A 12,991-nucleotide genomic window follows, 5' to 3' on the forward strand; every position below is an offset into this window, starting at 1 on the left:
AAGCAACTCTCAAAAGATCTGAAAACAAAGATTGTTGAGTCTCATGGTTTAGGGGAAGGCTACAAAAAGCTATCTCAGAGGTTTAAACTGTCAGTTTCAACTGTAAGGAATGGAATCAGGAAATGGAAGGCCACAGGCACAGTTGCTGTTAAACCCAACAGGTCTGGCAGGCCAAGAAAAATACAGGAGCGGCATATGGACAGGATTGTGAGAATGGTTACAGACAACCCACAGATCACCTCCAAAGACCTGCAAGAACATCTTGCTGCAGATGGTTTATCTTTAAATCGTTCTACAATTCAGCGCAATTTGCACAAAGAACATCTGTATGGCAGGGTGATGAGAAAGAAGCCCTTTCTGCACTCACGCCACAAACAGAGTCACTTGTTGTATGCAAATGCTCATTTAGACAAGCCAGATTCATTTTGGAACAAAGTGCTTTGGACTGATGAGACAAAAATTGACTTATTTGGTCATAACATAAAGCACTTTGCATGGCAGAAGAAGAACACCGCATTCCAAGAAAAATACCTGCTACCTACTGTCAAATTTGGTGGAGGTTCCATCATGCTGTGGGACTGTGTGGCTAGTTCAGGGACTGGGGCCCTTATTAAAGTCGAGGGTCAAGTGAATTCAACCCAATATCAACAAATTCTTCAGGATAAGCTTCAAGCATCAGTCACAAAGTTGAACTTACACAGGGGTTGGATATTCCAACAAGACAATGACCCAAAACACAGTTTGAAATCTACAAAGGCATTCATGCAGAGGGAGAAGTACAATGTTCTGGAATGGCCGTCACAGTCCCCAGACTTGAATATCATCGAAAATCTATAGGATAATTTGAAGCAGGCTGTCCATGCTGGGCAGCCATCAAATTTAACTGAACTGGAGAAATTTTGTATGGTACAAATGGTCAAAAATACCTTCATCCAGAATCCAGACACTCATCAAAGGCTATAGGAGGACTGCGTCTAGAGGTGATATATTTGCAAAAGGAGGCTCAACTAAGTATTGATATCATAACTCTGTTGGGGTGCCCAAAGTTATGCACCTGTGTAATTTTGTTATGATGCATATTGCATATTTTCTGTTAATCCAATAAACTTAATGTCACTGCTGAAATACTACTGTTTCCATAAGCATGTCATATATTAAAATGATAAACAAAAATCCAAAGAATTAAGAGGGGTTCCCAAACTTTTTCATATGACTGTATGTATATACAGTATATATATATATACAGTATATCTGTGGTGGGCTGGCGGCCTGCCCGGGGTTTGTTTCCTTACTTGCGCCCTGTGTTGGCTGAGATTGGCTCCAGCAGACCCCCGTGACCCTGTAGTTAGGATATAGCGGGTTGGAAAATGGATGGATGGATGGATATATATATACAGTATATATATATATATATATATATATATATATATATATATATATATATATATATATATATATATATATATCCATTTAATCACGCCCAGGGCCGGAAATAAAAGACAAAGAGTAGATGACAAAGTAGAACGTCGTAAAGAGGTTCAAAAACCTTGGCGCAATACACATGCAGAGCAGGTTAGAGATAATGAAAGTACTAAAATTCGAAAGTCTCAAAAAAATGATAGTAAAGATTGCATTAGTGGAAACAAATGAAAATTATTACTCGATGAAATAACGGAACAGCGAAAAAAGTTCAAATATATCGTTTGCATTTAAACTTTAAGCTGGAGACTTGTAGATTGTCTAATTCATGTTGCCATCAGGGAAAAGTAATGTTTCTTCCCAATGAAGAGGCGTATCCACAAGAATTAAAAGATTTGTTGTTTGGTGAAAGTGATATCCACATACACGAGTGGCAGAGACGGGGGGTTGGCGAGTGAAGTGAGCAGGGGCAAAGCCTCTTAGTATAATATACTAATAGATAGATAGATAGATAGATAGATAGATAGATAGATAGATAGATAGATAGATAGATAGATAGATAGATAGATAGATAGATAGATAGATAGATAGATAGATAGATAGATAGATAGATAGATAGATAGATAGATAGATAGATAGATACTTTATTAATCCCAAGGGGAAATTCACAATATATATATTCATCCTTCTATCCAATATTTAAAATACCCTAAGTTATTGATTGAACAAAGTTTCAGTTAAAAGTGCATCAAGGACATCAGTGAGTATAAGAGAAATTGTAATCAGGTAGCATCTCCTCACATAAAGGGACATAACAGTGTGGAACAAACTAATATTTAAGGAGTTGAAGAAGACGTGTACAGCTTTTGAAACATATCTGGGTGATATTTTGGGGCAATACACACAGCTTCACCGAGTTCTTCATTTATAAAATGTTTATGTTTTTATGCTCTAAATCCAGTTAATCAGATTGAATTTTAACAAATCATTAACAAAGGGGCAGTTTTCTACAATATTTGTAAATATGTTGGTTATAATGTACAGGCAAAAGTACTAAGAAACACCCACATAAATTGTCTTAACAGTTCACAGAAAAACCTGCAATGAACCTCAACAAGTTTCCAGAACTGTGATACTATTTTTCTATGATTTTGGTGTTTTGATGATAGCAGTGTTAAAGGAACAAGCTTCACTCTTTCTTTAGTACGAGGAATAGAAATTATTTATTAAACTCTTGAGCAAGTAGAGCAAGATATTTAATAATATCTCAGCACTGTCATTTTTTATAGCCATAGTATACAATGAATATGCAAATTAAATACTCTGAGGGATACCCAATCACTGCACTTTCTAATGATGTCATTACCTTAGAGATTGGGTAGCTCTTGGTAGCAGTCTGTACCAGACACAGGCAGAGGTATCTACAGTTCATTATCCTTATACTCTATAGTTATTATTATTCAGTCTGTACAAGACAGCATTAATAGTGCAGTTTCTTAAGAGGGATTCTGAGATACTTGACATAACTTCTTATTACAGAAATACTCCTCCACACTAGTAGATAGATAATACTATGATTGATAAAAAATCTCCTGTGAGTTTTCAATTAAGTTGACATTTGATACCTTGGATGACCATAGTATGTCATTTACATCATTGTTGTGCGAAACTATTCACTGACTTTTTGTTAGTTTTGGATGGGGACCTTGTTCTATTTCGTCAAGTTCCTAATTCTGCAGAACAGGATGAACCTGATCATACCATGTACCATGCACTTCCACGAACTTTATGAAAATCAGTAGATGTAATCTATTCAAAGAATATGCACCCTGCAACAAAACAGAGCTAGTGGCAAATGAGCAGTTGGGCCTGCTAAGCTTAAGCTCCATTGATGTGTGTAACACATGTACTGGAAAAAATGAGAAGGACAACTCTCATAATCATGTGCCATTTTACCTCTACTTGTGGTTTTTGCACCCCTTTACCTTAAAAAGTACATTTTAGGTGTAATCCAACTAGAGGATCACTCACTTAGCAGATTTATATGCACTTCAATAACCCAGTTTTTCAAAGAAGCTAGATTTCCAAAATGTCATGTAAACCCTGATATCAATTGTAGAAACCAAGTGACTTGCCTCTGAGAAACCTGATTATCGAAGGTAGATTTCTCCGCAAATAAACCAATTTTATGGCCATTTAATCCATAACAGGTTTGCTGTTAAGGATTTTATAATCTGTTTATGTCCGTTGCACTCTGTCAGCTTGAGCATGTATTTGCTTCACACATGCTTTAGGCTGCTACTGGCGGAAATGTCTACAAAATATATTTCCAGTGTCAAATGTTTGGGTGATTTCATTATCATTTCTTGTGGCTGAAATAATCTGTCTCAGTATTTCAGAAATTGTTACATTTATAATTATGAGCTGAACATTCAGTGCTAAATTCAGTATCACAATCTTGAGAGCAGTAGGGTAACAAATTAAAAGTAAAAAGCATTACTTAATCTGATTACTTTTTAAAGTAGCAAGTAACCTAATGCAGTACATTTCTCACTGAAGTGAAAGTACCTGTGTTATTATTATTCTAGCAGCACTGGGTGTAAGTCAGGAAGCACACATTTCGGGTCCTCGGTCGCAAATCCAAACAAAAAAGAGTTTGCTGCATGCAATCAGGTAACAGAAACCTATAAATAAAGCGTCAGTTTGACTAAACATAGTCATAAAGCGCAAGAAAATTATTACAGGCATCATGCTTATTTTCTGATTCACGGTGGCTGATAATGATGTTTAACTTTATTTTGCACAATTTAATGTCATTGGAGGATTCCGACAAAGTAGAACTCCAGAAGATTACTTGTACATATAAACACGGATTATTAAGAAACATATTCACCTTAACCCTGTTAATTATGTGTGTGCCTGTAAATATACTGACTGTAAGGTTCTTGACAACAGTATTTATTTCTATAGCACATTTTCATTCACAGGATGTAGCTCAAAGTGCTTTACAAGATGTTAAAGAAATAATTATAAGAAAAGGAAAGAAAACTAGAATATTAGCAATACACTCAAGGACATTGCACAGTTGCCCCAACTTAATGATATCTTTACTTCTAAATTTCAGGCCAACAATACTGTGATTGCTATTCCTTGTGTAGCACTATCAAGCTAAGTTGAGCAGCCTTTGTCACTGGAGGTCCGGACAAATATGTCTCAGCTATCATCTCCTGCTTGACATTATATAATAATAATAATAATAATAATAATAATAATAATATAATCTTCATTTGGATCTTGATCTTTGTTTGTCCGCGAATGAATTAGAAGAAGAAGCACTAGATGGCAGTAGAGAGACAGCTAAAACATAGGCATTGCATTAAGAATCTCCTCCAGGCTTATACTACTGAAGACTGTAGTACTCCAGTCACACCTCAAAACACAGACATTCAAACTAAACAAATTGTTGTGCTTTAAATTAACTAATCTTTATATATAATCTTCATTTGGATCTTGATCTTTGTTTGTCCGCGAATTCATGTTCCCCTGACACTGCCTTGGTTGTTACTTTTCTTTACAAACACTGTCGATACCACTCTTTGTGTTTAGATCTGGCGTCGATGCCGTGCTTTGTGTTTAGATCTGGCGTCGACACCTGCTTCGTTGTCGAGACTGTGGTTTTTTCTGTTTCTATCGACCATCGTTGGCAGTACTTCATCCAAATCGAATGTTCACCCGCTTCTTGGAGTCGGCAGTCAGAGTATATAAGTCGGACACACTTCTGTGATTTTCCATCAGTCGGCGTTTGGAGTTCAAGAAAGAAGCATTGGTTCTTCCTTACTCTTTGGATTGCCACAAAGCAACCTGCGAGATTGGAGAAAGGTTGAGAAGAGATCATTTGAGGAAACGACAGCGTCGTGAAAACAAGACGGACTGTGAATGGAGAGAAGCAGAAATGCTCCTCCACCACCACATAATTACTGTTTGCACAGTGATTCCGAGTAGGCCGTTCCTATCGAATCAATGTCCAAGGGTTTTGTTTTGTAATTTTGTTTCCCTTATAAAAAATCATAATGCTGTGCCACGAAGGGCCCAGTTCACGACTGGCAGCCGCGTTTAAAAGGGAGCCCTTCACAGACAACTTTAACACACCCAACGTAGTTGGGCGCACATGGCTAGTAATAATAATAATTCATTACATTTATATAGCGCTTTTCTCAGTACTCATTATGGTGATCTCTTTCTCAAGTCTTGGAAGCCAATACATTTAGCTGGATTTGTACAGCGGTTTTCCGATCCATCCATTATCCAAACCGGCAATATCCTAACTACAGGGTCATGGGGGACTGCTGAAGCCAATCCCAGCCAACACAGGGTGCAAGGCAGGAAACAAACCCTGCAGGGCGCAGGGCACACGCACACACACATACCCACACACCAAGCACACACTAGGGACAATTTAGAATCGCCAACGCACCTAACCTGCATGTCTTTGGACAGTCGGAGGAAACCGGAACGCCTGGAGGAAACCCACGCAGACACGGGGAGAACATGCAAACTCCATGCAGGGAGGACCTGGGAAGCGAACCCACTGTGCCACCATGCCACCCCAATTACAGTATATTGATTTTATAAATCACATCACAATAAATAGAATACATTTCAAATAAATATACAGAGTTTTGGCTGATTGGTGTGTATGTACAGTATATATTGTGACCACCAGGTAGCCGCTAATCCCCTGGACACAACTACACTATAAAGTCCTGAGTTCAAGTACAAGGTGTTTATTGCAAACAATACTTTCACCAATTTCAAATTTTTTCCTTTTCATGCTGCACAATAAAGTAGTAAGTTTTTTCTTCTTTGTCCACACTTCCCACATAGTCTCATTCACCTCCTCCCAACTCTCCTTTTTATTTTATTAATTTTAATTAAAAGCAAATAACATTCCATACAATCAAATCAAACTTAATAAAAACAAAATTCAACCCCCACCCAAAAGAAAGAGGAGACCTAGCCAACAAACAAAATCTTTGTAGCAGCAAGGAATGAAGAGTGTCCTTTTCACCGATACAGAAGCTTATTCTAAAATGTTATTGATTACATTCTGCCGTCTTTTAAAAAAAGTTTTGAACAGATCATCTGAGTGAGAATTAGATTTTTTCCAATTTCAAATAGAATACAAAATCAGTTACCTACTGACTTAAAAGTGATGGTTTGGGATTCTTCCAGTTGAGCAAGATACAGTAAGTCTACGTGCTAGTAGTGACGTAAAGGCAATTACGATTTGTTTGTCCTTCTCCACTTTAAGCCCATCTGGGAGTCCACCAAACACAACTGTTAATGGGTTAGGAGTGACTGTCTGATAGGCATTCACAGATGTTTGTCCAAAACAATGTAAATTTGGTGCACTCCCAAAACATGTGGCCTAGTGGTTGCATTGGTTGAATCTTGCCCTGGAAACATTTTAGATCATTTTAATCAAGATAAATGCACTCGATAGAAGATTTTAATTGAGTGCTTTGCACATATGGAGCCAGAGTGTAATCTGTGCATGGCTGCCTTCCACTCCTTTTCTGAAATGTTAAATGAAAGATACTTTCCTCATTGAGCCCTGGGATCTTTGAAACAAACGGACCTTACATTTTTTTAAATAAATTGTGGAGATGCTCTCTGAGTCTTCAAGCCTGATCAATACTTCTTCTGGAATAGAAATAGGTGGAAGGTGTGGAAAATTGGGCAGGTTCAATTTAGCAACATTTCTAGCTTGAAAGTAGTGGAAAAAATTGTGTTGATGAGAAGTTAAATTTGAAGCTTAATTGCTCATAAGATACATAAACATTATCAATGTACAAGTCTCATTTTCATACTCTATATGTTTGAGAGGATGGCGAAAAGTGGTTGTCATGTAGACGTGCAACAGATAAAAGCTTCTCTGTCTTGAAGTGCTTCCTACAATGATTCCTTATTCCAAGTGAATGAAGGGCAAGTGGATTATTAGTGCATTGATGATCGTTTGTATTTACTGGAGCACAGTAATATAAAGAAAGGGAATATAAATAAAGGGAATATAAAGAAGTACCGCAAGATTTTAATTCTATTGCAGACCAGGCTTCTGTATATTCATCGACTTTGTGTCGATGTCCAGGTCTTTATGGTCTGTATATTTGCCTACCAATTGAAAAAATAAAATTGAAAGTTAGGTAGTGCCATTCCCCCTTCTGTTTTAGGTCGTTGTAGAGTCGCCCTTTGGATGTGTGGATGTTTCAAATTCCAAATAAATGAGGTTATGATTGAATCTAATTCCTTAAAAAAGAATTTTTCATGTATATGGGGATGGTTTGAAATAGAAAAAGAAACTTGGGAAGGATGTTCATCTTAATAGTGTTGATTCTCCCTGCTAATGTGAGATGGAGGGTGGACCATCGATTCACATCTTGTTTCATTTTTTGAAAAGGAACTTTATATTTAATTGTGATACCTAATGGCACCAGCAGGACCCCCTGCATCGACCTTTCCACCATGGCTCAATTTGAGAAATCCATAATCACAAATTTAGGTGTGAAAATGGATTCCAATAGCCATGTAAACGCAGTGGTAAAATCTTGCTTTTTCCAGATGAGGTGACTGTCAAAAATCAAGCCTGTTTTGTCTAAACGTAAACTTGAAACAGTGATCCATGCTTTTATAACCTCTCATCTAGATTACTGCAGGGCGGCACGGTGGCACAGTGGTAGCGCTGCTGCCTTGCAGTAAGGAGACCCGGGTTCGCTTCCTGGGTCCTCCCTGTGTGGAGTTTGCATGTTCTCCCCGTGTCTGCATGGGTTTCCTCCAGGTGCTCTGGTTTCCTCCCACAGTCCAAAGACATGCAGGTCTGCGGGCGATCCTTAATTGTCCCTGGTGTGTGTGCTTGGTGTGTGTCCTGCGGTGGGTTGGCGTCCTGCCCGGGATTGGTTCCCTGCCTTGTGTCCTGTGTTGGCTGGGATTGGCTCCAGCAGACCCCCGTGACCCTGTGTTTGGATTTAGCGGGTTGGAAAATGGATGGATTTGATAGATTACTGCAATGCACTTCTTTTTGGAATTAGTTAATTGGAATTAGCCAGGCCTCCATTGCTCGCCTACAGCTGGTACAAAATGCCGCTGCTCAATTTTTGACTGGCACAAGAAAGCTTGAACACGTTACCCCGATTTTGGCATCCCTTCACTGGCTTCCGGTTAATTTTCGAATTCATTTTAAGATCCTTGTATTTGTTTTTAAATCCTTTAATGGTTGTGCCCCATTTTATTTGTCCGAACTGCTGCACCCATACGTACCGTCTCGCTCTCTCATATCAGCAGACCAGATGCTTTTACATGTTCCTAAGGCACGATGCAAACTTCGAGCTGATCGGGCTTTTTCAGTTGCAGCTTCAAAACTCTGGAACGATTTGCCGTTGCACATTAGGCAGGCTCCTTCACTTGCTGTCTTTAAATCTTATTTAAAAACACACTTTTACTCCCTGGCCTTTAACCCAGTATGATACCCTGTATGTTGACTATCTGTGTACTTTTTATTACGAATTTCTTCAGCTCTTATGTGTTTATGTGCTTCTGTTTCTTTTACCCTTTGGTTATTGTTTGTCTGATATGTTGGGTTTTTATTGTACAGCACTTTGGTCAGCCTTGATGTTGTTTTTAAAGTGCTTTATAAATACATAAATAATAAATAATAATATTTACCCTTTGATATTTAAACTGATCAGCAAAGATAAATGAGAGGGTATCAAGTCTAGTATTGTGTGCTAGAGAGTTCACTGGAAAAAGCAGACTTTTATTCAAATTAATTTTGAGTCCAGATATCTTTTGAAAATCAGCATATGCTTTTAGGACTGCTGTCACAGAATTTGTGTGTCAGATATATACAGTACCATATCATCTGCATAAAATGATATTTTCTTCTCATGTCCTTCTGTGAAAAAACACTTTATCTCTGATGCATTTCGAAAGTAAACAGCCAATGGCTCAATGGCAATTGCAAAAAGCAATGGTGATAGGGGACATCCTTGTCGAATATTGCGTTCTAGTTTGAAGTAGTCCAAAATAGTGTTGTTAATATGAACTGAGGCTACTTGGCTAGTATTGTCCAGTTTGATCTATGCACACACTGTATGTTTGGGACAAACCCAAATTCGTGTAATGGGGTGAATAGGTAGTCCCACCTCCTCCTAACTCTGACTACTGATGCGGGAGGAAAGTCTTCTATTATGCCAGACCCAGGAGTACTTCTGGTGCCAAAGCAATGTACACTGGAAACACTTCTCGGTCAGGTGGGTTTCCTTCAAAGAGGGTATAATGATCACCTGTAGCTCCCCCTAGTGGCACCCAAGAATCCAAACAGGGCTGTCCTGTGGGACTGCAAACTCCGGACCGGCCTGCATATGGGTGCCCCAGTGGGATGCTGCCATTGTGTGTACAGGGGAAAACATGTCCCTGGGAAGCAGCCACCCTCTGTCCTTCTGAGCAGGCCTCCCATCCAGTCAGAACACTAGTCCTATTCCTGACTGGATGCCAGTCCATCTACCCAAGCACTCACGATATGTACTTTTTAACTTAAAGTAAAAATACCTGCATTACATAAAAAATGTGTTACTATGTTACTACTGAAGGTTATTTCTAACACTCCAAAACAAAAAACAAATTGTGGAAATAGTGTTTTTATTTGGTAATATTGTACATGTATGAGTTCCTGCAGCTAGCAGGGAAGAGGTTAAGCACATGCATAGCGTGCAAATAAGTGACAAGAATTAAACAAAAGTTAAAAGTATACACTTAATCCTGTATCTGCTGAGGGGTGAATTTAATCAGCCCAGTTTAGGGTCACATGGAGCCCCGTGATTATCGCAGCAGCACTGGATGTCAGGCAAGAAGCAAACATGGTGGACCGGTACGCCAGTCTTTTGCAGGGAACAATCACACAGGCATACAACAAAGAGTGGGCTGCGTGCAATGCAGCAACAGAAACCTATTAATAAAGTGTCAGTTTCGTTTTCATCCAATTATTTGCTATTAATATTGTAGCATCTGGGCTGGAATATAGCAAAGCAGTTGATAAACATTTGGGTTTGGTGACGGACGTGGAGAGCAGCTCATGTAAAAGACTGACACTTAGAGGAAGAAAAGGATGGAACCTTGATGAGGGAAGATGAAAAGAAGGGTGGGAGCTTCTGAAAGGAGAGACGGTGGGGGTGAGTGGAGGATGAAGTAGAAACACTGCGAGCTAAAGCTTGGCATCTGCCAGAAAGTTCTAAAGAAAATGATGGAGTAGCTAAGGTGTCCCTCATGGCCGGAACACAGAAGGTTTTATAGCTAGCTGTAAATAATTCCAGTTTAATTTCTTTCATAATCGCTTTAAACTATTTTGCATGTGTTAAAAATAAACCATTTCCTGCAACCAATTCTTTGCCCTGCTGCACCTTCCCTCTAAACCTAGCATAGGAGGCCACTACAATATGTTGAAACAATCTGATCTGGTGGCGCAGTGTCCAGTGTTCATACCGCAAATCTTTTAGGGGCTCACATTGTGGATGGATGTTATTTACTTTACAGCACATGAAGGACTAAACAGGTTTATAAAACACAAGAAAATAATCAGATTTAGCTACTGTATGTTTCTGGTCATTTTCATGAAGGTTCATATATAGTTCCACTTCTGGGTGCCACACCACGCGGTAGCCATTGCAGAGGCTCTTTTTAAAATGTATTTAGAATTATTCATTGTTTTAATGTAATTAATTAATGTTATTGATTGACAATGTTAAGATTTGGCCACTGGCTTGTTACCATACGTTTTTAAACTAAACTAAAGCGATGCTGCTGTCAACACAAACTCATGCACCAGCCCACCTCAAATGCCTCTCAGACAAGCTGCGAACTTGAGAAATGTCGCACATTGAGCATAAAAGATCTGATGACTGCCTATGTCTATAACAGGGGTGGGCAATGTCGGTCCTGGAGAGCCGCAGTATGTGCAGGTTTTTGTTCCAACCCAGTTCCTTAACGAGAACTCAATTATTGCTGATGAAGCACATATTGCTTAAGTGACATTTTGATGCTTCATTTTAGTGGTCTCGCTTGTTAAGGTTCTCCAACCTTAATTGCTTATTTCAATCTTAAACTGCTGCATTCAGTGTTTTAATTGCTCCTTATTAGCAATAAGATGTAAAAGACAAAGCAGCCAGCAGTTCTCCAGCTAGCTTTTTTCCAGTTACATCTGTGTGCGTTCATCATGCACCGTTTGATTTAATAAAACACTTAATAGAAAAATGTGACAGACTGAAAATGATCTGTTTTAGGCTTCAAATCATTTGGATGATATCCTTGGAAAGGAAAAAAATCTACGATATAAGAGCCTTACATTGCACAGACTAACAAGCCATAAAATTAAATAAGGTCTGAGATTGGCAATGATTGGTTTCTAATTAAGCAATTGGGTTGGAATGAAAACCTGTAGCCACTGTGGCTCACCAGGACCGACATTGCCTACCCCTGGTCTATAACATCAGAAAATATAAGAGACTGAAAAAATGTAAAGAGGGATATATTAAATGTTCCCATATTTACTTTGTAGCACTGCGATCACCGCTGCCTAAATTGCTGTGTTACATCCTATTGGAAGAGTTGCTCGTCCGAAAATAAAAAGGCAATGATAAAAATTACAAGCTTGTCCTGAGATGGAAGAGGCGAAGATCCGTAGCGAAGACTAAAGTAAGGTGAAAATGATTCAGACCTGGACTGACTTCATATAATTAGAAATGTTAATTGCTTTCATATACGTTGTTTGAACTGTTATATCTCATAGCGAGTTATAGCAAGTTCCGGCACTGAGATATTTGAGTACTGCAGAGAACCGGCTCACGCCTCATATTGCAGACAATATTTTAATGGTGGACAGGTTTCATCAGGCTGAGTGAAAAAAGAAGTAGGACTGGAGATTTTTGTGAATGTGTAGTGACGAAAAAGGGAGCACAGTATAATTAAAAGTAATGTGTGATCCAGGCATTGAATTGCAGACTGAATTCATCCAACTCACTTTCCGGGAAAGTAAGTTACATCATCCTGGCTCACTCAGCAACAGAAATGATTCACTTTGTACCAATATATTTTTGATGAATCATTCTTAATGCTGGTGACTTCAAAGAAGGTGTCAAGGCATGTTAGGCTTGTTTCTTTCATGGACACTACTCTATCTAAATATTAATGCCTTTAAATATAAACCTGTGACCACAATCTGAGCAGGTCTGACCTCATCTTACTGCCACCTACAAAACTGAATTGACAGGAACGGCTCTTTGTAATCCAAGCCAAATGTTTTTATGTGTGACTGGGGGGATTTGTTGCTTGTCAGTCACTCAGTCATTATCCAACCCAGTATATCCTAACACAGGGTCACGGGGTCTGCCGGAGCCAATCACAGCCAGCACAGGGCGCAAGGCAGGAACAAACCCGGGCAAGGCGCCAGCCCACCACAGGGCACACACACACACACACACTAGGGACAATTTAGGATCACCAATGCACCTAACCTGCATGTCTT

The sequence above is a fragment of the Erpetoichthys calabaricus genome, chromosome 14, assembly GCF_900747795.2.
Source record: "Erpetoichthys calabaricus chromosome 14, fErpCal1.3, whole genome shotgun sequence".
Classification (NCBI taxonomy): domain Eukaryota; kingdom Metazoa; phylum Chordata; class Cladistia; order Polypteriformes; family Polypteridae; genus Erpetoichthys; species Erpetoichthys calabaricus.